At 36.3% G+C, this 25677-nt stretch overlaps 1 protein-coding gene and 1 long non-coding RNA gene across 3 annotated transcripts in view; both read left to right on the top strand.

The window, feature by feature from the left end:
* On the top strand, positions 1–12965 carry LOC309633456. Its single transcript, XR_014247539.1, has 2 exons — positions 1–843; positions 1169–12965. It is a non-coding gene; the product is annotated as an uncharacterized lncRNA (long non-coding RNA).
* Positions 1–25677, top strand: part of GALNTL6 (polypeptide N-acetylgalactosaminyltransferase like 6) — a gene marked incomplete at its 3' end in the record, with an annotated part of 1719480 nt that overhangs the window by 129039 nt on the left and 1564764 nt on the right. The gene's annotated exons all lie outside the window — the stretch shown is intronic.

Here is a 25677-nt window from a genome sequence, read left to right on the forward strand (position 1 = left end):
TAAGTGCGAAACAGTTTATAGCAACTTTACATATAATAACCCCAAACTGGATAGAATCCATACTCCCATCATTGGGCAAATGAATAAACAAAACATAATATATTCATACAATGAATATATTCTTATTACTCAGCAGTATAAAGGAACAAACTACTGATACACATAACAAGAGAAAAATCGCACAGATACAACATTGCCAGCAAGTGCATACTTTTATGTTTTCATTTATATGAAGGCCAAGGACAGTCAAAAACATACACTTGGTGAAAATAATAAAAATATGCTGACTGTGTAGGGGCAAGAGAGAACTTTCTGTTGTGATAGAAATGCCTTATTTCTTGTTAGGAATGCATGCTATACAGGGGCACATGTTTTCTTAAACAACTCATCAAACCCCTTGCAAACTCTTCGGGAAATAGCATTCCAAAAAGAAAAAGAAAGAAACACGTGCACAGGTGAGCAATGATGAAAACTGTGTAATATGAAATTGAAGAGATTAACAAGGGCCAGATCACGTGTAGTCTTCTGGGCCATTCTCAGGAGCTTCGGATATTTTAAAAAGTGGAACTAAAAACCATTAAACGATTTTACATAGGAATGTATGTGGGGGTGAGGCAGGGATTAGTGGGATTTTACTTATGATTTTTTAATAGACTTTATATTTTTTAGAGCAGTTTTGCATTCACAGAAAATCAAGCAGAAAGTAGAGAGCTTCCCGCACATATGCAGCCTCCCCAGCTATCAGCGCCCCCTAGTAGAGCGCTATATTTGTTATTACTGACGAGCTTACATTGATAAATCATCACCCAAAGTCCATAGTTTACACCAGGATTCACTGTTGATGTGCATTCTATGGATTTTTTGTTTTTTTAACTTTGGGTTTATTTATTTATTTATTTATGTATTTATGGCTGTGTTGGGTCTTCGTTTCTGCGCGAGGGCTTTCTCTAGTTGCGGCGAGCAGGGGCCACTCTTCATCGCGGTGCGCGGGCCTCTCACTGTCACGGCCTCTCTTGTTGTGGAGCACAGGCTCCAGACGCGCAGGCTCAGTAATTGTGGCTCACGGGCCTAGTTGCTCCGCGGCATGTGGGATCTTCCCAGACCAGGGCTCGAACCCGTGTCCCCTGCATTGGCAGGCAAACTCTCAACCACTGCGCCACCAGGGAAGCCCCATTCTATGGATTTTGACAAATGTATGATGACATATATCCACAATTTTTGTATCATACAGAAGCGTTTCAGCACCCTAAATTTCCTCTGTGCTCTGCCTATTCATTGTTCCCTCCCCAGTGACCCATGGCAACACCTGATGTTTTTATTACTGCCTCCATAGTTTTGACTTTTCCAGAATACTAATGATTTTATATTTAAATTTTTTTTTTACTTTATGAATAAATGACTGAAAGTAGGAAGGTATTATAGTAATGTAGAGAAATAATGATGCTTCAGGTTATGGAGACAGAAGTCTATATGGAGAGACATGTATAGAATAGTATATGATCTGGGGGTGAGTTTCAGACATGGATAATGAAGGAAAGAAAACAATCTAAGATGACTCCGAAATTTTGGGCTTAAGCAATTGGGTGACTTGTCCCAGTAACAGAGGTAGCGACAGTGAGTGTGTGTGGGAACATGGGTTTCATTTGGAGTGTGTTGCTTTGAGATACTCAAGTTCATCTGGGCTGGAGGTCTACATTTGGAATCCACCAGGAGATACAACGTCAGAACCATGGGACATAATGAGATTATCTAGGTAGAGGCTTTAGAGAGAAATGCCCTGCACCCAGGCCTAAGGCATCTAAAAACTGGAGGAGTATATAAAAGATCTGCAGTTGAGACTGGGAGAAAATGCTCAAGAATGAGCACACGGAGAAGGAGGTACTATTCACCTGAGACGGCAGAGTATTTTACTTATGATAGAGGAGTATTGCCAGCACTAAGTAATGCTGACAGGTAAAGGAACCTACAGGTCCTGATTATTTAAGGGCCCATTGGATACGCCATCGGAAGGTCAATGTGACCTCTGCAAGGTCAGTTAAAAGGTGAGGGCTGAAAATCAAAATCAGATCAGAAAACTAAACACATGATTATGTTTCTGGAGTAAAGGAAAATTTAAAGGGTTAGTTATTTTCTGCTGCTGCAAGTTACTACCTTAAAAAGTCCCATCGGTGTCCATTTAACACCGCTTTTGTCTTTTGTTTTTCTTTAAGAAAATATCATTTCAAAGGATAACAGGTTTTAAAAGAGAGGAGAATTAATTGATTCTTAGATTATAATATGCCCTTGAGACATTTTTTGAAAGGCTAATTATTATGTGAGAAAAAATTGAACTAAAGCCATCATGTTGAAAGTTAGGCATTTTAATTTTTTTATGTTATGTTAGTTGTTTAGTTTTTAGGAAGCAAGGTAAATAGAATAAAACATTATATAAATCTGTACAATTTAGCAAAAGACTGCTCCCTTCAACTATACTTGCATGTGAGAAGGATCTTGTACTCGTTTAGAAAAGCATGACCGATATCTAAATAAAATCTCATTATAAAAGGATTTTTAAAAAGCTTTATCTTAAACTTATTTTAGATATTTTTGTCTAACTGTCCAACATATGTCCAGAATATGGAACTAACATATTTGTTAGTTACTAAATAAGCTAGCTTGTGAAGATCTTTTTCCTTGAATAATTTACATTTTATTGAAATATTAAAATTATCTTATAAATGAATATGGGCATTTTTAAATTAGAGAAGAACAAAAATTGAGATAAAATGTCAGCAGATGAGTAGTTGACAGCCCTCTTTTCATATTATAATGTCTACAGCTATAATCTACATCACCCAAATTGAGAAAATATGGCAAACGTAAGTTAGGTGATGAAGTCCAGCTGTGAGAGCTGTACTGAGCTAGATAAAGATCCTTCAGGCTGTGTTCCCAGTTAAGTGAAGTTCTACAGGCAGGTCAGTTCATACCCATGTACTCAGGTGACCTCATGCCTGGTGATGCTTTCTCTGCCTGTGGGAGAGTGACTGGATGGTATTCAAGGGTAGCAGAATACGCCTCCCCAAAATACGCCCACTTGGCATATTGACTATTTGGAGCTAAAGGCACTTGAAAAACAGCAGATACAGAAGAGACACTCTGACCTCCCCCTTTTCTTCCTCATGGCAAACAGCACAAGAGATATAGAGCAAAGAAAAACAGTGACTCTTCCCTGGAAGCTTAGGATCCATTACCAGTGGGGACCCAAAAAGCAAATTCACAGTCTCAATCCAAAGAACTAAGTCTTACAAATGTTTTTCTCCTGCTAATTGAATTTGGAAAGGAATGGAGGAGATTTCTTACCTTCCTTTGTGGCCCGGACAGCACAGACAGATGTCCAGAGGCTGAGGTGGTAGGAATTTTGCCTCTTGCTGGCTTTCTGTCAGTGGTCTCAGACCTCAGCGACGGTCTCCAGGGCGAGTGGGGTGTCCCAGCCCATGACAGCCCATCCTCCATGCCAGACACCCTAGGGGAGGCAAAACTTTACCTTGACCTTCTCAGGGTCTTGGGCTGGGCTCAGGGTCTTCAAGCTGACATAAAACAGATTAGCAGAAGAAAAGTCTGTATGAATAGCCCACACAGCAAAATGAAGACCCGACACCTGGATGGGTCTGAGTGCTTATATACAGGGTTGAACAAAGAGCAGGGATTGTGGAAAAGTAACTAAAAGGCACAGGGAGACCGAAGTAGGATGAGATCATGTTAACAAGTTCTTTCTGTAGAGGTTTTTCTCTGACTCGACTCCCTGCCTCTGATGATAAGGCTGTTTCCTCCTGGTATAGGGAGGGCATCTTCCACATGAGAGTTTCATCTCCTGTTTTCAGAAGAAAAGGGGAGATCTGAGTGTTCCTTTTCTATCTGCCATTTTCAAGTGCCTTTAGCTCAAAATAGTCAATATGCCAAACCAGCGTATTTTGGAGCATATTCTGCTACCTTTCAGTACAAAACTGTGCACATAGGTCTTACACTTGTCTTTAATGTGGAAAGTCTGGTATTTACTTGTATCAAGTTTAAGGGTACAACGATCCTGAATTCCTGAATCCAGTCTTCTTGATAATGAATAATTGTAGAGGGAATTTGGACTAATTATTGGTGGAAGTGGTATGACACCCTTGACTCCTGCCAGCAACACTGTACACAGAGGCCCTTTTGAAACACAGGAATTCAATAAAATGATCATATAAACAGCTTGTCATTAAGATTTGTATTGAAGTAACAGCAAAAGGGTTTCAAAATTAAGACATAAAATGACAAGACATGAGAGAAAAGGCCAGGGAATTATGATAAAATATGTGAGGTGTCTGGACCTAAGAAGTCATAGACGTTGTAATTCTTAATCAGTAATCCAAAGAGCCACAGCCCTTTCTGTCTCAGTCCTGAAATGTCCACAGTTCTAGGGGTCTTGCATGATTTGCTCTGAACACTCCTTACACCTCATTTTTTAGGAAACAGAAAGGAGCCGTTTTTATACTTTGCACATTATCTAATTTAGCCTCATTGTCCGTAGCCAAGTCCTGGTTTTCCAGCAAGTGTGCTCTACTTTTCTCATGTAATTCTTTCATATTCACACAAAGCATGCTCTTTATAAAACAATTTGGCATTGGATTGTATACAACATATACCCTATGTGTTGCATGAAAAACATTTTTTCTTCAGTTAAAACACTTACTCTTCTAAATACCATGACCCTAAAAATATTTTGCTTCATTTAAGGAAGGACAAGATGTTTCATATACGTAGAGTCTTAAAATTCTTCAGCTTTGCAAATGAGCCATGATGGTTCATTGCCCTGCCCATGGGTTACAGGAACCATACATCAGTTAAAAGTCAACAAACAGCACACTAATTTTTCCATTTGTTTAGGCCAATGTATGATGATGATGATACCCATTAAAAAGCTGCATACGTGGTGTCTCTCTAAAGCTGCAGATCTTTTCAAACTTTAGACTCCCAGCTAGAATACTCTGCAGTTCACTGTCCTTTTCCTCTAAAATTAGACTGGCAGCAAACATTGACATAAGTTACTGAGCCTGACATCCAATTAGCACAGTCTTTACAGGTTTAATGAGCAGTGATAAATTTCTATCCTTTCTTTGGCACATTTTAATTAGTTGTAATTATGAGTGGAGTGACCTGAAAAGATTGTTGTCCCACAGAATCTCAGTAAATTTGTATAATTTATATTTGTATAAACAGAATGTGTTTTTATGACTTGAAAAACCAAAAGGTTGTTTAAGCCATTTCAGTAGCCTTATAAAATCATCTGTAAAGCACGGGTAACTAAAATGTTGGACATTCATATTTTGCCAACATCAGGTGAGATACTTCATAAATCTTGTTTATCACACATCATTTCCCCAGAGTTGGAATTTGCAATTTGTGTACAAGCTGAATTCAAACATATTTATACTTATAATACACATAAATTGTACATAAACTGCATATATATACTGATTTGTCTTATTAATAAGGATAACTACATTAATTTATGATAATTCTTAATTTTATTTGAAAGCATAATTATTCATGCCTTGAGGAATAGAAAAAGATACATGTTTGCACTAAGATGTTTGAAAAGTGCCATATATCCATTAGGAATAAAATTAAGAATGAGGCAGATATTGGCCTTATTTTTGTAAAGATTATAGTGGAGCAAAATTAAAAAAGCAAACAATTCTCAGTGCTGACATTTGGAGGACAAGTGGTGCCCATAATGGGAAGACCTGTATCGCAACTGAAGTTTACAAGGAGTGAGGATGATTGTGATGAGGGTAGGAAAATACCAGCTAACATTATCTTTGTGTTTACTAATTGCTAGGTTCTATTGTAAGAATTTTGCGTAACCTTTATTTTATTAATTAATTTTTATTTGAGTATAGTTGCTTTACAATGTTGTGTTAGTTTCTACTGTATAGCAGAATGAGTCAGCTATAAATATACATATACATATATCCACTCTTTTTTGGATTTCCTTCTGGTTTAGGTCACCAAAGTGCACTGAGTAGAGTTCCCTGTGCTACACAGTATGTTCTCATTAGTTGTCTATTTTATACATAGTATCAATAGTGTATGTATGTCAATCCCAATCTCCCAATTCCTACCACCCCCCCTTCCCCCCTTGGTATCCATACATTTGTTTTCTACATCTGTAACATCTAAATAACTAGTAATTTTTAGGAATAGGAGGTCTAGTTAGTTGAGTTTTCCCATTTAGGGGAAAATTTGTAGAATCCAAGGAAAACCTAGTGTATGACAGATTACACTCAGAAATTCACACCCAGTGGAATATCCCACAAATACCACTTCAGTAAAGGAGGGGGCATCTGATTTGTCCTTCCTTCCCTCCTGTCTGAATTTTAAACATATCTTTTAATGCCAAGTAAGTATCCTCAATGCCGAGCCTAAACTAACATGCCATTTCCTATAACTTTCAACTCCTGACCCCTCCTTCCCACTACAGTTCCCTTCGAGCCATCATCTACCACAAAGGATTCTATATCCCATTCTTCTTGGGATGGCTGCATATACCTCCTATCCTTGTAGAGTTTCTTGAGAGTAAGAGCAAGACCCTCCAATTATATGCCTGCCCTTGTCAGTGGGGCGTGAGTGTGACGTACCCATGAAACCTCTTCGTCAGTCCTTTCTGTCGTCATTTACAAAAGACTCTGGCTCTTCTGTAAGATGTTGTAGGGGACTTTATTTTACAAATATGGTTGCAACATCTCTCTCGTTCTGCAAACTCTTTTACAATAGGACCTTGACATTGCTCTCCTCAGCCCTCCTGTGTGTGCCTCCACATGAATGGAGGTGGGGATGGGGAGCGGGTTTTGACCCACTTGTACCCAACAGAAAGCAGCTGAAATGATGCTGCATGACCTCTGAGGGGTCGGTTAGAAAAGGCATTGCAACTTCTGCTTGCTTGCTGGAGCACTTTCCTTGCAGCCGTGGGCTACCGTGTCAGAATTCTGACTACACTGGGGCCAGCATGCCAGCGTCCATGTGGAAAGACCTCCATGGAGAAGGCCCTGTGACCCACCATACAAAGAGAGAGATGCCTGCCAGCTCTCACCTACCCCAGCCACCATATGAATGCCACTGCATGTAAGACCCTAACCAAACAGTTCAACTCCAGTCCGTCTTGAATTGCTAGCACACAGAAAATGTAAACATCAATTGTCTTAAGCCAGTAAGTTTTGGCCCGATTTGTTGTGTAGCGTTAGATAATTAGAAAGGAGTTCTTGTATAACATTGACTATCAAGCTGTGCCCTCCGTGTGCCTGGGATACTTTGTATGTTGCAGGGAAAGTATTTCTTTGAGTATTCGACTCTATCTTCCTTTACTTCTCAGTGTTATTGCCTAATAGAAATCTTCTGAAAAAACTTGCCTTTAAATGTGAACACGAAAAGGAGGATATATGAGTTGCACAACTGCTTTCCTGACCCTACTGCCAGTACATTCTGAGCACATTCTGAGAACCAAAGGCTTCCGTGGACCAATCCTAGCTTCCAGCTGTGATGGACTTAGGCTGCTGGCAGGTCACGTAACATCTGTGACCATCTTTTTCCTCTGCAGAGAGACAATAATCCTTAGCTGTGTCACAGAGGTGTTGTGTGGTTTCGATAGGGCTGCACTCTGCACATGTAAAATACTCTAATTTCAAGGTAACATTATACACATTCTAACCCATTTTCATCTATGACCATGTGGAGTGGGTGCTCTGAGGACTTGGCTTCCGGTTTGCAGAGTTACCAGTGTTTAAATTGTCACCTTACAACCCGCTACCCCCCTTACTTACCACGTGAACATTGCCAGGACTGGGCAACTACAGATCCATGTGTCGTCTAGAAGTGGGTGCTGTTTTGGGCTTCATTTCCCTAACTTTTCAGAAAATTTGCAAAGTGTTATGAGGCTTTAATCATTCCAGTTTTTCTTGGATCTGCAAGAGGATTTTTACCCTACTGCACTCCTAAGCCGCCCGCATCAGGGAACAATTTGCTATGGAAATATAACGTCCCGGTTAAGTCTTGTTCTAATTGTTCTAATAAGCACACACTAAGGACTCTAGCTCCCTTGGTTATTGATATAAATTCCTTGGCTACAGAATGTGTTTCTTTAATAGAGTTTTGGATTATCTATATAGAAAATTATTTTTTTTTAAATAAAGACTTACAATTAGCTGAATTAGTTCCCATTTAATTTCAGGAGCATACACCTGGATTGAACATGTAAAAAATGTTACAAATAATGGTTTAATATAATTTAACCAAGCGATATTTTAATATAACTCCACCAATATTAAGGGAGAATTAATGCATATTTTTATTGTACTTCAAACCTGTAACCAATCTAAATAGCAATATCAGACCAAATTTAACAGCATTTAAATTGGGCTGACGGCTCCTCACCTCCATGCCCACTTAGGAGCTTAAACTAAGGCAGAAATATAAATTATCTTTTACATTGAATGCATTATCTAATAAACTACCAAACAGAAGAACTTCATAGCTTTCTTTTCCTGTCCTTCTACCTTTCTTTGGTGGTGCTAAAGATTTAAGGTCTTTTGTTATTTTAAAGTTAAGATACCCTGATCATAGCTCCTGACACTCTGTTGCCTTCAGAGGCAGCTGTAGGGCAGGTGGCGGGCTCTGCTATCCCCACATCTCCTCCACGTGCCCTGGCTGTTCCACCACCCCCATCCATAGACCTCAGAGCTTCTGCCTTACGGGGGGCCAATAGTTCATAAAAGGGGAAATCAACAGTAACACAATAATAGTAGGGGATTTTAACACCGTACTTACACCAATGCACTGATCATCCAAACAGAAAATAAATAAGGAAACACAAGCTTTAAATGACACAATAGACCAGATATATTTAATTGATATTTACAGGGCATTCCACCTGAAAGTGGCAGAATACACTTTCTTCTCAAGTGCACATGGAACATTCTCCAGGATAGATCACATCTTGGGTCACAAATCAAGCATTGGAAAATTTTAGAAAATTGAAATCATAGCAGGCATCTTTTCTGATGACAATACTATGAGATTGGAAATCAGTTACATGAAGAAACTGTAAAAAACACAAATACATGGAGGCTAAACAGTGCACTGCTAAATAACCAAGAGATCACTGAAGAAATCAAAAATACCTAGAAAAAAATGACAATGGAAACACGGTGACCCAAAACCTATGGGACACAGCAAAAGCAGCTCTAAGAAGGAAGTTTATAGCAATTCAATCTCACCTCAAGAAACAAGAAAAATCTCAAATAAACAATCTAACCTTATACCTAAAGCAACTAGAGAAAGAACAAAGAAAACCCAAAGTCAGTAGCCGGAAAGATATCATAAAGATCAGAGCAGAAGTAAATGAAATAGAAATGTAGAAAACAATAGCAAAGATCAATAAAACTAAAAGTTGGTTCTTTGAGAAGGTAAACAGAATTGATAAACCTTTAGCCATACTCATCAAGAAAAAAAGAGAGAGGATGCATATCAATAAAATTAAAAATGAAAAAGGAGAAACCACAACTGACACTGCAGAAATACAAAGGATTATAAGAGACTACTATGAACAATTACATGCCAATAAAATGAACAACCGGGAAGAAATGGACAAATTCTTGGAAAGGTACAATTTTCCAAGACTGAACCAGGAAGAATTAGAAAATATAAACAGACCTGTTCACAAGTAATGAAATTGAAACTGTAATTAAAAATCTTCCAACAAACAAAAGTCCAGAAACAGATGGTTTCACAGGCGAATTCTATCAAACATTTAGAGAAGAGCTAACACAGATACTTCTCAAACTGTTCCAAAAAATTGCAGAGGGAGGAATACTCCCAAATTCATTCTACGAAGCCACCATCACCCTGATACCAAAACCAGAGAAAGATATCACAAAAAATAGAAACTTACAGAGCAATATCAGTGATGAACATGGATGCAAAAATCTTCAAAAATACTAGCAAACAGAATCCAACAACACATTAAAAGGCTCATACACCATGATTGAGTGGGATTTATCCCAGGAATGCAAGGATTCTTCAATATATGCAAATAAATCAGTGTGATACACCATATTAGCAAATTAATGAATACAAACCATATGATCATGTCAGTAAATGCAGAAAAAGCTTTTGACAAAATTCAACAGCGATTTATGATAAAAACTCTCCAGCAAATGGGGATAGAGGGAATCTACCTCAACATAATGAAGCCCATATATGACAAACCCACAGCAAACATCATACTCAATGGTGAAAAACTGAAAGCATTTTCAATAAGATCAGGAAAAAGACAAGGATGTCCACTTTCACCACTGTTATTCAACATAGTTTTGGAAGTCCTAGCCATGGCAATCAGAGAAGAAAAAGAAACAAAAGAAATACAAATTGGAACAGAAGAAGTAAAACTGTCACTGTTTGCAGATGACATGGTACTATACATAGAGAATCCTAAACATGCCACCAGAAAACTCCTAGAGCTAATCAATGAATTTGGTAAAGTTGCAGGATACAAAATTAATGCACAGAAAGCTCTGTCATTCCTATGCACTAACAATGAAAAATCAGAAAGAGAAATTAAGGAAACAATCCCACTTGCCATCGCAACAAAAAGAATAAAGTACCTAGGCATAAACCTACCTAAGGAGGCAAAAGACTTGTACTCAGAAAACTATAAAACACTGATGAAAGAAATCAAAGATGACATAAACAGATGGAGAAATATACCATGTTCTTGGATTGGAAGAATCAATATTGTGAAAATGACTATGCTACCCAAAGCAATCTACAGATTCAATGCAATCCCTATCAAATTACCAATGGCATTTATACAGGACTAGAACAAAAAATCGTAAAATTTGTATGGAGACACAAAAGACCATGAATAGCCAAAGCAATCTTGAGAAAGAAAAACGGAGCTGGAGGAATCAGGCTCCCCGACTTCAAACTATACTACAAAGCTACAGTAATCAAGACAGTATGGTACTGGCATGAAAATAGAAGTATAGATCAACGGAACAGGATAGAAAGCCCAGAGATAAACGCACACCTGTATGGTCATTTAATTTATGACAGAGGATACAAGAACATACAATGGAGACAAGACAGCCTCTTTAATAAGTGGTGCTGGGAAAACTGGACAGCTACATGTAAAAGAATGAAATTAGAACACTCCCTAACACCATACTCAAAATAAACTCCAGATGAATTAAAGACCTAAATGTAAGACTGGACACTATAAAACTCTTAGAGGAAAACATAGGAAAAACGCTCTTTGACATAAACCACAGCAAGATCTTTTTTGACCCACCTCCTCGAGAAATGGAAATAAAAACAAAAATAAACAAATGGGACTTAATGAAACTTAAAAGCTTTTGCACAGCAAAGGAAAACATAAACAAGATGAAAAGACAGCCCTCAGAATGGGAGAAAATATTTGCAAATGAAGCAGCAGACAAAGGATTAATCTGCAAAATATACAAACAGCTCATGGAGCTCAGTATCAGAAAAAACAACTCAATTTAAAAATGGGTGGAAGACCTCAATAGTTATTTCACCAAAGAAGACATGTAGGTGGACAAGAGGCACATGAAAAACTTCTCAACATCACTAATTATTAGAGAAATGCAAATCAAAACTACAATGAGTTGAAAAGGACGCAGAGTGAAACCCTGGTTATATTAAAAAATCAGGGTGCTCGGTAATGACACTAACACCGCCAAAATTCGGTCAACAACAAATGCACAAAGTATCTTGAAAATCTAGTTAAAACTATGAAAAAATCAAATCTGTACATAAAATTTACAAAAAAATAGGAAAATGAAAATAATCAAATCTATATAAATACATGAATCATGCTAACAAGATAGTAGGACTGATTTTCGTTTCATTATTTTAACACAGACAAATGTAAATACAAAAAGGTGCTCAGAAATGGCACAGCCAACGTAAACCTCACCCAAAGACAGAAGGTTAGGACGCTGGAAATGGCTACCAGGTCACAAGACGCGAGGTTCAGTGCAGCCATGCCCATTTCAGCTCACCGAAAAAAGCGCTTAAGCACTGCTGCAAAGAACAATGCAGGAGATCACTGACAGAATCTCTAGGTTCATTACGGTTCAGTTAATACATTTCAGTATAGTCATTCATTTCTGTCTGTACATAGGTTGAGGACAGATGCCATACATGGACATGTCTTAAATGGGTTGCTGTATTTTAGAATTATAAAGATTTTTCACTATTGGAAAGTGTAATAGGGACCTTCTGCAGACTGTTTAGAACCAAAACCACCATGACACAGTTTTTATAGTGTCTGTATATTTGTGATGCAATGGTCTTGTAAAGGTTTTTACTGAAAACTACCATTAGCCAGTCTTTCTTACTGACAATAAATTATTAATAAAGTTAAAAAAAAAAACTACAATGAGGTATCACCTCACACTGGTTGATGGCCATTATCAAAAAATCTACAAACAATAAATGCTGGATAGGGTGTGGAGAAAAGGGAACCCTTTTGCACTGTTGGTGGGAATGTAAATTGATAGAGCCACTATGGCAAACAGTATGGAGGCTCCTTAAGAAACTGAAAATAGTATTACCATATGACCCAGCAATCCCACTACTGGGTATATACCCTGAGAAAACCAGAATTCAAAGGACATATGTACCACCCAGTGTTCATTGTAGCACAATTTACAATAGCCAGGACATGGAAACAATCTAAATGTTCAATGATAGATGAATGGATAAAGAAGATGTGGTAACATAGACAATGGAATATTACTCAGCCATAAAAAGGATGAAAATGTGTCATTTGTAGAGATGTGGATGGACCTAGAGTCTGTCATACAGAGTGAAGTAAGCCAGAAAGAGAAAAATAAATATCGTATATTAACACATATATGTGGAATCTAGAAAAATGGTACAGATGAACCTATTTGTAAGGCAGGAATAGAGATGTAGACCTAGAGAATGGACATGTGGACACAGTGGGGGAAGGGGAGGGTGGGACGAATTGGGAGATTAGGTTTGACATAAATACACTACCATGTGTAAAATAGATAGCTAGTGGGAACCTGCTGTATAGCACAGGAAGCTCAGCTCGGTGCTCTGTGATTACCTGGATGGGTGGGATGGGGGAGGTGGAAGGGAGGTCCAAGAGGGAGGTGATATAGGTATACATATGGCTGATTCACTTTATTGTACAGCTGAAAGTGACACAACATTGTAAAGTAATTTTACTCCAATTAAAAAAAAATTAAAAAATAAAAACATAGTTATAGTCATGCCCCTACTTGTTTAAAAATAAAAGGGGAGGTGGCAAGTACTAATGGATGCATGCAGGAAAAATTTAGCTTCTTTCTGATCATCTTTAATGCATATTTTCTCCTTTGGACCCATGTGTTTCCCTGTAAGCCAAACTCAAGAACATTGAATATTCTTTCAATAGATGTAGAATCACCTTGTCTATATGCCTTAGTTCATGACTTGGAATACCCTCCCTCTTTTTCCCTATCTATCCACTAGTTCAAATGTTATGTCTTAGTCAAAGCCTTCTTGGATCAGAAAAAGGAATTTCTCTCTCTCTTTTTGACGTAATCACAAAGATCTTGCTTACGTTTTCATCAGTGTGCATACATGTTTCTGATTCCTTCACTAAATTTTAAGCCCCCTTGAATTTAAGCCCAGAATCTTGCATTACTCATCTTTCAGTTTTAGCATAGTTTATTATAATAAGATCCATAAAATGCTCAGTCAACTCATTTTACTTAAATTTATAAATCATATTCAGAAGTAGTTTTTAAGCTGTTTTACTTAGGTATATATCAAATATGTATCTGCTGGTTGATAGATATAAAATGTTAGGGTAATTTAAATTATATCAAAAGTATCCTCTATGATACAGTGATACATTGATATTAAAACTTTTCATGCATAATTTAATGGCGAGCCCCTATAAAAGAAAATGTATGTTTTTTTGTGATATGTAAATACCACTATATTTTAGTTTTGATTCAATTGTTAATTATACATTGAATTTTAACTTATAATCATCTATTTAAAAGAATATATAGACAACAGATTTTTACACATTAAGCATAGATTGAAGTGACTATTTTGTGAATTTTAACTATGAATACTTTTCAGCTAAAAAATAAGTAAGCCTGAATTTAAACATCATACTGACAACTTCTGCTATATAAAAAGTGATAAAATACTGACTAGAAATAACACACTGAAATTGGCAAAGCCTAAACCATAAGACGGATTTATTTAAAAAGGCATTTTTGTAAACCTTCCCAAATGATGAGAAATAAGGTGATTTCTCTGATAATTTCTTTTGTGTTGCCATATAGATAATGTTTCCAAGAAGTGCTGCTGTCAAGGAAAAGCGGACACAGTACTAAATGATTAATGGTATAGACGGTTTCATCTTACAAAACAAAAAACATTCTGATTAGAAAAACATATAAATTTAAAATGTCCTCTCCCCCTATGGAAGTATGACAGTTGAGAATGATTTGTGTGTTATGGAGAATCTCTCTATAGCCAGTGGCACTACGTATTTTAGATTGATGATCCTAAAAATGGAAACATCTACTCATACCCAGACTTGTGCTTTTTAGAATCTCTCCAGAATATTTTTGGAAAAAAATATATATATGTTGACAGATGAAATATGTATCTAGGAATAGCATCAATGGTTTTCGATCGATTTCACCTTCCATATTCACACTTACAGTACGTGATGTTGAATTTATCAAAAGTGAAAACAGTGAATGGGTGCCTCCATTGTCTGGACCAGCTTTTAATATCTTATATTTAATGGGCTGCCTGAAACATCTGTCTTTTTCTGATGCTGCAGCAAAGGCAAGCTGACTAGTAATCTTCCAACAATCTAAGTAGGGTTTTGCAAGGATTAGTAGTGATCGTGTATATAGCTTAGTTAACAAATTACCTGAGAAATAATAAGAGCCGAATAAATCTTAGCTTCTGCTGTCATTTCTGTCTTCATTTTCATTGGTGTTCCTCCAAATCTTATGGTTAGAGAAGAGTCCTGGGGAACAGTCTCACTCTCACTCCTGGAGCCTTGTCACAGATGAAACAACACTATGATCAAGCATGACTTCATTAAATGTTGCCTGATATGTGAGAAGTGTTATATAACACTGCTGAGTGCCATGTGGATTTGGGTTCCTGAGCATGAACAGTATGAAGGAAATGGCTTCATGAAGGCACAGTTTATCAATTACTTCTATAGTTTTAAGATATATATAATATATTATTAATAATTATTAATAATCAATACTAATATACAATGTTAATAATACTTAATGCAAATTATATTATTTATATATTAATATAATAGCTATATAAGAATAATAATTTATATATTGAATACAGATTCTTCTTAAGCATGTCAGGATATATACTTTCTCTTTGCTGACCATCATCAACTTATTTTAATGAAGGTGTTTTTTTTTTTTAATTTTTTAAATTGAAGTATAGTTGATTTACAATGTTGTGTTAGTTTCAGGTGTGCAACAAAGTGATTAAGTTATACATATATGTACATATTTTTTCAGATTCTTTTCGCTTATAGGTTATTACAAAATATTGAGTATAGTTCCCTGTACTGTACAGTAGGTCCTTGTTGGTTATTTTATAATAGTAGTGTGTATCTGATAATCTCAAACTCCTAATTTATCCCTTCCCCCTCTTTTCCCTTTGGTAACCATAATTTTGTTTTCTATGTCTGTGGGTCTATTTCTGTTATGTATATGAGTTCATTTGTACAATGTACACTGGAGAAAAGACAGTCTCTTCCGTAAGGGAGCTGGGAAAACTTGACAGCTACATGTAAAAGAATGAATATTTTATATAACCATATATAAAAATAAACTCAAAATGGATTAAAGACATAAATGTTCTGGAAACCATAAAACTCCTAGAAGAAAACATAGGCAGTACGTTCTTTGACATCTATCTTAGCAATATTTTTATGGATATATCTCCTCAGCGAAGAGTAACAAAAGCAAAATTAAACAAGTGTGATCAAATCAAACTAGAAAGCTTTTGCACAGCAAAGAAAACCATCAGCAAAGCAAAAAAGCAACCTACTGAATGGGGAAGATATTTGCAAATGATATATCCAATAAGGAGTTAATACCCAAGATAGATAAAGAACTTATACAACTGAATATTTTTTAAAAATTCAGTTGAAAAATGGGCAGAGGACCTGAATAGGTATTTTTCCAAGGATGACATACAGATGAGCCACAGGTATATGCAAATGTGCTCAATATCACTAATCATCAGAGAAATGAAAATCAAAACCACAATGGGATACCACCTCACACCTGTCAAAATGGCTGTCATCGAAAAGACGGTAAATAACAAGTGTTGGGGAGGATGTGGAGAAAAGGGAGCCCCAGTACATTGTTTGTGGGTATGTAAATTGGTGCAGCCACTATGGAAAAGAGTATGGAGGGTCCTCAAAAAAATAAAACTGTTATATAATCCAGCAATTCCACTTCTGGGTATTTATCCAAAGAAAACAAAAGCACTAATTCAAAAAAAATGTATGCACCCCAATGTTCATAGTGGCATTGTTTACAATAGCCAAGATATAGAAACAACCTAAGTATCCGTCAACAAATGAATGGACAAAGAAGGTGTGGTTTATATAGAATACAATGGAACATTACTCAGCCAGAAAAAAGAACGAAATCTTGCCATTTGTGACAACTTGGATGGACCTGGAGGTTATTGTGCTTAGTGAAATAAGTCAGAGAAAGACAAATAATACTGTATGATATCACTTGTATGTATAATCTATAAAACAAAACAAATGAACAAATGTATCAAAAAAGAATCAGACTCACAGATACAGAGAATAAGCTGGTAGTTGCCAGAGGTGAGAGAGGTAGGGGGAAGGTGAAATAGGTGAAGGGAATTAAGAGGTACAAACTACCAGGGTTTTTTTTGTTGTTTTTTTCTTTGAATTTTATTTATTTTTTAATACAGCAGGTTCTTATTAGTTATCCATTTTATACATATTAGTGTATATATGTCAATCCCAATCTCCCAATTCATCAAACTGCAAGTTTTAAAATAAGTAAATCATAGGGATGCAATGTATAGCACAGGGAATATAATCAATATTTTATAGTAACTTTGGTGTGTAATCTGTAAAAATATCAAATTACTCTGCTGTACACTGAAACTAATATAAAATTGTAAATCAGCAATACATCAATAAAAATAAACAAGTAAAATGAAATGTCCTTATTGGAACAGGAAGAGGGTAATATGAAAATCTAGATGATGTGTAATGGTGGAATGGTAGTGATAACTCTTTTTCATTAATACATTTTTTAAATGCAAGAAAGTTATTATTTTTACAAAAAATATCCTTGTTAGATACTAGTATTAAGGTTATTCTTGCTTCCTAAGATTAATTGGAAAGTATTTCCAGTTGTTTTCATTATATTTTTAAAAATAATTTGTTAAGATTGGTTTTATTTCTTTCTTCAATGCTTGCTGCAAATGTTTGATAGAAGCTTGGGGGTGTATATTTCTTTTGTTGAGGGAAGACTTTAATTCAAAGCTGGCTTCAGTTCATGTGAGGTCTGATTTATTTCAGCTTTACACTTACACTTTGGTTTAGTCTTTTGTGTTATGAACCTGAAGCCTGCAGGGTTTGCCAAGACCTTTCGTCTTTGGCAGGTTATGAACTTCAACTTTTATCTTGCCAATTCTGTAAAGTTGGCAAAAAATTTATTCAGCCTCCCAGCATCTTGGCCACTCTTGGAAACAGCTCTCTGCGTTTTCTGTTTGGGTTTTTGTTTGTTTTTTTTGTCTTTTTTATTATTCTATATTTTCTTCCAGGACATTGGTCCTACAATTCCTCACTACCTTGTTCAATAAGATCTTTTTAAATTAAATTTTGTCCAATTTTGTCCATTGTTAGGAGGTTGATAAGAAATACCTAGTCTGCCGTTGCTAAAATTAGACTTGAAAACATTTTTACTTTCTGATCCTAATCATATTCTTTGATACCCTATAATGGTGCTTCTGTTGTCTTGTTCCCTCAACCAGAAATATCATTCATCAGTCAAATTATTACACATTCTGCAAAGCCAGGTTCAGATGTCACTTTCAGCCCATTTCCCTTGATCGCAAGTTGGTAATACTATCTATCTATTTTAATCTGTCTGTAATTTACTTCTAGTGCTTTAGAAAGAAGATCAAAATCTACCTTTTTTCCTTAGAACTGCTCTTGATTGCATACTTGTTTTTTACTCCCATAATGAAAAGAATTAAGTTGCAAAGCTGGTAGTTTTTACATTTTATGGTATTTTAGAGCAATTTGTCCTGATATTTACTGCCAGCTATTCACCTTGTTTATATCTAAAGTGGCATAATAATGTCAGTGACTAAACACACTTTGCCTACTGCGTTGTTAATAATTTTACCATGTTTACATCATATGCACAATCATTACAGGAATGTTTAAGATTGTAAACCACTTCCAAAATAGAATTCTTGTAAATAAGTTTACTTTAAAATTACCATCTACATGTATCAAGATAACTCTAACTCGGATGTCACAGAATACTCACCCTGTATCATTTTTGTCTACTCTTAATGAATGTGCACTGAAACATGTCTACTTACTTCCCCTAAACCACCTTGTAAACAGATAGTTACATCTGTAAATTCTCTGTTAATATAGAGCTCGAGGATGGAACAGGGCAAAAGAAGCTGTACAGTAAAGATATAGATTAATAGTAGGAGTCGTCCAGTGCAATCCCATGTCAGAACTCTTGTCTCCATTAACGCCTGCCCTACCCGACAGTGCCCACAATAGTCCCTTTATATAATTCAGGCTAATTTCCTGATCTTGAGTTAAAACCTGAGACGGCTTGAATGTCATTATAGGACAGAAAGGGTCTATGTCCCAGTCTCTGTGGTGTGTATTTCAATGTCTAATAAGGCAAATTTTATCTTTTAATTCATTCAAACATGAAATAATTTATCACTAATTTTGTATTTGCCAAGATTTCTACTGAACCTGTTTGAGGAATTAATAAAGAAAATTCTGTCAGATCAGTTATTTCAGAAAAAAAGACACATGAATGTCAAAGTATTTACTGAACTCTGGACAGGCTTTGTAAGTAACAAAATGTTTTAGCATTCCCTAAACAGCTGACAAATTCAAGTAAGAATTTTAAGCCTGGATTTTCAATTTAATCTAGCATATAAAGTATCATACACACTAAAGCAAGGTTAAGTGTTATGTAAAACTTTTGAGGTCCTTTCTATTGCTCTGCTGGGTTACTCCAGAATTCCCAAGGATCTTCTCTGCTCCAATCCACTGTGGAAAATATACAGGACCAGTGCAACTTTCTATAGTGATTTTCTAAACTGTGGATATATTAGTAGTTTCTAAGGTCACTAGTGATTAGAAGAAGTAACTTTTAATTAAGATTCAGACTTCTATTTGCTATTACCAATGATCTTAACTATAAAGATTAATTTCTGAAGTTTATCTCAAAACAAATACAAAAATTGCAGTTTAATTTAACAAATTTATCAGTTAAGGTTGATACAGAAAAGCAAAAACAAAGTCGAAAATACTGGGCAAGGGAAAACACAGAACTTAACACTAAAATGACAAATTTTTGGCATTACATTTCATTCCTTAAATTAAAACATTTAGAATAATTTTAATCCACAGTTTTAGTTTCATATCTTTCTTTTTACTGAATTATATATCTTTATTTAATTTCTACTCACCTAAAAATAATGGATAAATCAATAAAATCATGGATCTTTGAAAATAGATGGGAAACATTTAGGAAAAAATCACAATCATAAATGAAGGCGCTCTCTGATTGAAAAAGAGGGAAAAGGTCTGTCTGGTTTTCTTATTTTTATCATTTTTCTTACAGATCCTAGAAAATATACTTGTAACAATTAATATCTACTCATTCTATACTGTATGTCAGAACACTAAATAAATATTAGAGAAGTGAGAAATTAGAGCAGTGACATATGAAATATTTTAAAGATGATTACACTTATTGTAATCCAGATAGTTAAAAACTTGGCTGAAAGCAACATAAACTGAGCCTGAGATGTTCACAGTAACCACTTACTTAAATTGTTGTGGCTCCCCAAGTTCTTCCTGCCTGCTGCATACTCTCCCAGCCCTTTTATGTCTTATTTAAGGGCTTTATTGAGATACAGTTCACACACCATACAATTCACCCACTCAAAGTGTGCAATCCAGTGGTTTTTAGTATATTCACAGGTCTTTTCATATTTTTATCTCTTCTTTTTCCTCCTCTTTTATTAGCTTTCCTCTGACCTACTTCTCAACTAAAAAGTAGTTTTCTTAGAAAGCTAATGATATGAAATGACTTGGTATCACTATTGGTAAAATACCACAAAAGGACCAGCCCTAACTAAGGTGTATTGTGTTACACTGGGTGGCTGTTATCACTTCACGTTATTAAAACCCATAGAGTCTAAGGGATAGGAGTAATAAAAAGATGTCTTGAGAGTAGTAAGAAAATATTACTGGATACATTTGCCTCCCAGTAGATATACATCCAAATTAAAAGTACTAAAGGGAAGTCCAGAGTCCCTTTTTACTGCCGGTAGTGGTAATTCTCGGGAAACTGAAATTCATAAATGCCTGCCTTGAATTTACCTATTATAGTAACTTATGCATCAGATAGTACTAACGTTACAGCAGTTCAGGCTTTTATGCATTCCTGATAACCACATGGAAGTGTGCATAATATGGGGGCATAAATTAGGTTTCCTATTATTGAAACCACATGCCCTTGGTCTATGAAACAAATGAAAAGTAACCTCTGTTTCACGTGGATTCATAATTTATAGGTTGTTGATACTTCCTCATACATTTAGCAAGTGATGATGAATCTGCATATTGAATCATTTTAGAACCTACAAATGCTAAAAGTCCTTTAAGTATTTTGTAGCCTAAACATTTGTTTTACTCTATTTTGCACTGTCTCCAAAACTAATTTGCAAGTGTTAAATTAGTCATCTTAATCTCTACTGAATATTAGTTATACCCTCTATAATGAAGAAAGCCAAGGAGAGAGATACTTCAATGACTGGAAGCTTCATGCCTTATGGTTTTACATGTAATCATCTAGAACCAAATCTTAATGATAGAGTTACCCTACTTTCAATAGGATGTTTTTATACACTAGAATAATGGAGAGTTAAGTTGATAGAGAGATTATAATTAATGTACATATTAAAGACACATTTTATTCTTCTCTCTCACAGAGGGTTTCTCCAACAGTAGAAAGCGTAATTTAAGCCTTACGCAAAGTCAATTTGTAAGTTTCATGTGGTATGGAAGAACAAAGATACGGAAGCATCATTATTAGAAATTGAAATATTCCTCTGAAAAAGAAAAAAAACTACTAAATTGCATCTTAAAATGTATGGAAATAATTCTATGGGGTAAAGAAATCAACTAAACAGTATTAGAATACTTTTCAACCATATAATAACATGTCTACTAAACTAACGATAAATATTCATAGCTCATCTCTACAGACTCTAACTTCTTGAAGGAAGCAGTAGACCTAGCTTAAGACATCAGAACATATCAATATCCAGTCTGAATACTGATGTCTATAGCCCTTCTTTGAAAAAAAATTTTTTTAAGTTTTCATTGTACTTTTGTTTGTTTATAGTTTTGCCCAGTTTCTTTGGAGTACATTCCTCCCTTCCATGAGATAGAAAATTCTTGGGTGTCAGTTTCATCTCTTTCAACATCTTTAGATGTAGGTGGCACAACTGTGCATTGGAAAAAAAAAAAAAAACAGTCTTTTAATCTCCCTATTTTAAGCCATCTATTTTTTGTGGGGTGGGGGATTGATTAAACCTCATTTTGTTGATAGTACCCTAGACACTAAATACACAAGTCCTGTGCTGTATACTGGCTTTCCTCTGACCTACTTCTCCTTTAACCTGATATTAAAAAATAAACCTGGTAGTTACTTTGAAAAACTACCTTTATACTTCAAAGCTGTACGGAAGCTGTACTTGAGGGCTAAAAAGGAAAGCAGCATTTGGGTCAAAACCCCCACATGAACGTTCACATGCGCACACACAGAGACACATACCATCTACTATTCCTACTATTCCTTTTATATAGTTCTGTTTCTTCTTGGTTGATATCCTTGATGTCAGGGCATGTTGATACCTTCCTGTTATTATATTGTTTTTGTTATTATTATGTTATTATAGTGCATTGAGTAAAGCATCCCAATATGAGTGAGCAGATAGCCAAAAGGTATTGCACCACTGCATAACCAAAACTGTGTTCTTCAGCTGCTTGTATCTTGGAAAATAGGTAGAGATTTTTTTCCAGGAAATTGTTTTAAGACCGTTTCTCTAAGTAATACACTAAGTTGTTGTTAAATGGATATAGGTTAGGGGGGAAAAAATAAACGAATCCTATATCTTGGTAACTCATCCCTTCAAAATCTATGCGTGTTTTATAGTTATAAAAGAAGAAGGGAAATAGGGGAATTAAGTATGTTATGATCTAGATGCATAATAATAGACCCTGGTGAGTAACACAAGTGAGTTAGAATTGATCCAGTAGAGAATGCCATTGTATAATCTAAATCAATTGTAATAAAGTAAAATCAGTAACGGCTTCTGGCAACCCTATCTGTATTGTCCTGTCCTATCAAATAGCCTAAATGACATCTTACATATAAATAATGTGAAGAAAAACTGTTGCCTTCACATTCACAGGAAAAGGAAACAGAGAAGGTAGGTTTGCCCTAATGACTAGGTAGGCAGGGATGCGGGAGGAGACTTCTCTGTCATACGGTCCACATCTGGGCTTGCGTTACATAGACTCTTGATATTCCCTCAGAAATGGAACATACCTGGCAGTCTGTAACTAGGCATCATGACTTCTTCACTAGTTCAGTAACCAAAAGAAAGAAAAAAATACCCTTAACCTGAGTGACCCAGAGCAAAGCTCCTCCTTCTTAGCGATGATACCCGACATTGGGTCAGTTAACTCCTCTGGTTAACTGAACTGGTCTCTTAGTTTGTGAAAATCCTAACTAACGTGAATCCCTAGGAACTTCTACCTCTGAGCCCTTCTCTTACTGAACCCTCCAGGTGGCTTACCCTCTTCTCCACCTATGAGTTTCTCGATGTCCCATCAGGGCGTTTTCCTCGCTGTCGTAACTCTCAGAGTAACTGAGTACAGCATCACAACCTGAACAACTTAATAGCCAACGTTTCGGTAATTCTCTACTACCCAAATCGGTTGAGTTCTGATACAGGTTTTGTAAATTTACTTAATAACCACTCATTTAATATCCAGAACTTTGACAATTAACAGTTATGGTTAGTAAATGATTTTTAACTACCATCCCTCTCCCCCAGAGTTTAAGGACATTTCGTTGTTGGAGTCATCCTCAGGCTTCTTGGTCAATTTGTCGATTTTTCTGTGGAATGGTCACCAAACTTATTTATTTTTTTTTATGTTTCAGACATTAGGGACAGTAAAGCTCATGTTAAAGAAGTGTGGGGAGAACTTAGCAAATGAAACTTCTTGTGATAGTTGAAAATGTCTCCTTTTTTTTTTTTAATAAAATGAAGAGGAAAACTATTTGAGGAGAAAAATGTTTCAATTAACATTAGCATTAAGGAGGAAGAATGTGCAAAAAATAAGAGCATTTCATGCAAGCAACATTAGGTCTGAATTACTTGTGCTCCATATATTTACACATGCACATGTAGAGTTCCCTAAGAGAAAGAGGATCTTAACATTTTTATGCATATTTTCAAAGACCTGGACTGCCTCTGGATAAAAGAGGAAAATATGTATCACCAGAAAGTAACACGTTTGCTGGCAGCTCAGCTTGGCCTAACCTGCAGATACCTTTGTTACATAGTGCAGTGAAGCTACGGATGTTTCTTCCAAACATAGTTGAATTGCCCCAAGCTAGCAAGTTGCTGAATGGCATATCGAGTCCATATGTTAAAAAGCAGGAAATTATTTAGAAGAGTGCAAAGTTATAGCTATCTTTTCTGTTACCAGCCAGTACATTGCAAATCATCTTCTCAAGGATGCAAATTCTCCACACAATATACTTGAAACCTTAGCTTCTCTTCTTATTTTGATAAAGATGAACCTGACATAACTTCGTATGATGCTTTAATACAATGTCTCCTTGATCAGTTATGACATCATATTTTTGGAGGCTTATTAAAATGAAGATTCCTGGACCCATCCCAGACCCAGAAAACCAAAATCTCTTTGAGTATCTAAACTTAAAAGATGGGAGTCTGTATCTCTTTACCCATAAGTGTACGAGGAGGCTCTAAGGGCTCAGTAAATTTGGGAATTACCGTTTGCAGGGCCCAGGACAGATGGTCACCTGCAGAAAAGGCTTGACAGAGTTGTGTTAAATTGTTGCCTAGTAGAATTCTGTATGCACAGGCTCAGCTTAAAGGAAAATCCCTCCTGCGTGTGATTGTGCTTTTGTTATCAAAGGAAATAACTGCCAGGCCTTTCCCCTCCTCTTCTTGTATTACCGTGTTTACTGCAGAATGAAGGGAAGCAACGAGGGCTGGGACAGCTGCATCTGGGAAATGTGGTTTCTCTCCAGTTTCGCACAACGCAGACTTAATTGGCTCTTCCTGATTATTTTATATTAGCTTGGGACTCTTAGGATGCAAGGAGCACAGAAATGCAGATTGTAGGAGTTTGTTAACAAATGCGCGGAAGAGGAAATATAGGAAACTCTTCATCAGCCGCGGAGTCAAACCTCTTGAACTTAGAACCATGCTCCTCATCTTTCCAGATCAAACATTTCATTGGTAGCAGCAGCTCTAGTAACCCAGTAGCAGCTGACAAGCAGGGGTTCAATTTTCTTTAAATCTCCACTCTGTTAGGGAGCAGCTGATAAGCAGAGGGGACCCCTGTTTCCTACCCTAGAGATTTACGAATTCTGTTTCCCTTTCGTTCTCTGGGTTTGCTTTATCTGCTACTCTCTCTGCTTCTATTGGTACCCTGGATTTTATGGGCTCCTTATCTTCCATACCTGAACCTTCTTGGAATAAGGTATGATTGGATCAATTTGTTTTTAGTCACTATAGAACTCAATTAATGGGAAAGTATGTCTGTCAGAAGACTCCAGAGCTCAGACCTCCCCTGTGTCCTGTGTGGGGCTGTTTCCTGGGCTCAGGGGCAGCCCGAGGTGGCCAGAGATAGTAAGTGTCTCACCAGAGAACTCGCTGCCAGGAAAGTAAAAGAAAGCGCCTTTGACTGCTTTCTTTGGGGAAGGGCCACGCACTTAGAAGCTATTTGATTGGGTTTACATACGAAAGTAGACAGATCTTTTGTCTCCTTAGGTAGGTTTATTCCCCGATATTTTATTCTTTTTGTTGCAATGGTAAATGGGAGTGTTTTCTTAATTTCACTTTCAGATTTTTCATCATTAGTGTATAGGAATGCAAGAGATTTCTGTGCATTAATTTTGTATCCTGCTACTTTACCAAATTCATTGATTAGCTCTAGTAGTTTCCTGGTGGCATCTTTAG

The sequence above is a fragment of the Balaenoptera borealis genome, assembly GCF_965194805.1.
Source record: "Balaenoptera borealis genome assembly, chromosome: 8".
Taxonomy (NCBI): domain Eukaryota; kingdom Metazoa; phylum Chordata; class Mammalia; order Artiodactyla; family Balaenopteridae; genus Balaenoptera; species Balaenoptera borealis.